At 39.3% G+C, this 1,681-nt stretch overlaps 1 protein-coding gene across 1 annotated transcript in view; it reads right to left on the bottom strand.

Annotated features, from left to right (window-relative positions):
• LOC101845147 (perivitellin-2 67 kDa subunit) overlaps positions 1–1,309 on the bottom strand; it is a 5,181-nt gene extending 3,872 nt beyond the window's left edge. The window contains exon 1 of the mRNA XM_005112921.3: positions 1,134–1,309. The gene's annotated coding sequence lies outside the window, so the exon portion shown is untranslated. The remainder of the gene's footprint in view (positions 1–1,133) is intronic.
• Positions 1,310–1,681: the final 372 nt, after the last annotated feature.

Here is a 1,681-nt window from a genome sequence, read left to right as displayed (position 1 = left end):
CGAAGGTATACGAATTAATCTGAAAGGGAAAGTTGACGAGTAAGTAGACGAATTAACCAAAAAGTAGACGAATAGACCCGAAGGTATACGAATTAATCTGAAAGGGAAAGTTGACGAGTAAGTAGGCGAATTAACCAAAAAGTAGACGAATAGACCCGAAGGTATACGAATTAATCTGAAAGGGAAAGTTGACGAGTAAGTAGGCGAATGAACCCACAAGTAGACGAATTAACCTTAAAGTGGACGAATTAACCTGAAAATAATGAATGAACACGGAACTGAAAGTAGACGAATGAATCTGAGAATATAAAACGAATAAACGAGGAAATGAGCATATAATATATAAGAAAGAAACGGATATATTGACAGAACAAGCATTCATATAACAAACAAAGGAGTAATGAATAATAATGCTGTCGAAATTGTCCAAGACTGCCACCCATTGTCGAGGAAAAAAGTGGTTGTCGTAGACAGGTGGATGTTTTAGACATTGTCATTATTTTATTTTTTTTTAAGCAAGAGAAAATGGGAATCGGTTGTTTGTACGCGTCTTTGACTGGTGGCTGTTAGATCAGGTTCGACTGTAAACGAAATATGGACGTAGAAATTATCTTGACACGCAAATATGTACATGAATTTTTAAAGAAAATAATGTGGATGGGATGCTGATGCTATCAACAGTAGATATTTTTTTTTAATGAGTTTTTTTTTTTCAATGTAAGTATTTTTTTAACGTCTTTATAGATGCAATTTAGATCATTTGTGAGGCAGGCTGCGACCCTGCCTGTCAGGGTCAAAACGTGCTGAGAGGAATACATACATCCCAGCAGAAAACCGAGACAACGATACATTCTTCACAAGCTGGAATTGAATTCCGGTATTCTGTGTGCAATGGCGAACAAGGTGTTCTGGTGTGGTTTGCTCCTTCTTTCCTATCAAACATCTATCGTCCTTTTCTCCCCTTCTTCTTTTTTATGTTTGTTCCTCTCTTGTAACGCATCTAATCTTCTGGCGCTAATATGACCTTGTGCAGTTGCGAGCGCCGTCAAACATCTACTAAAACTAAACTAACTAACCACTACACCGCTGAAGCTGGATGCTTTAACCAGATAGAGAAAAAGATACAAGTTTACCTTTTGATTTGAAAGTTTCACTGCAGGAAACAAAGTGGCACCCAGACAACAGTGATAAATAGTAAAACTGTGTCGAAAATCTGCGAGCAACTTCGAGATGTCTTGTCCCGTTTTCTTTATCTCGATGAGTCCATAGAAGGACTCTGTCTTAATGAAGAATGTCGCACGAAATGCATCGCTTTTATAATGGCGTCTGGGGATGTGGGTTTTTTTTTCCTAAACACCGTTTTCTTTCTTTAGTGAGCAAAACAGGATAGACTTTCGCTTCCTTTTCGTTTTCCTGGGAAAGGAGCGGTGATAAAATGCAGCTGCCATCGCCTCCAAAGTACACCTGGATGTCATCAAATGTAGGTCACTTAGTTTGTTTCAACAGAGCATTCTCCGAGGGGCTGGTAGTATCCTGGTCAGGGCTGGACAAAAACCCAATTTCCATTTAGTCGGTTCCAAATTAAACGGCAGAATTAAGCTGGTGACTTAGCATTGAGAAATAGCTCGTACTGGAAAAGCCAACGAAAAAAAGACAAGTATTAAGGGGGGGGGGGGGGGGC

The sequence above is a fragment of the Aplysia californica genome, unplaced genomic scaffold (assembly GCF_000002075.1).
Source record: "Aplysia californica isolate F4 #8 unplaced genomic scaffold, AplCal3.0 scaffold01492, whole genome shotgun sequence".
Classification (NCBI taxonomy): Eukaryota; Metazoa; Mollusca; class Gastropoda; order Aplysiida; family Aplysiidae; genus Aplysia; species Aplysia californica.
This window is presented reverse-complemented; position numbering and strand designations above follow the sequence as displayed.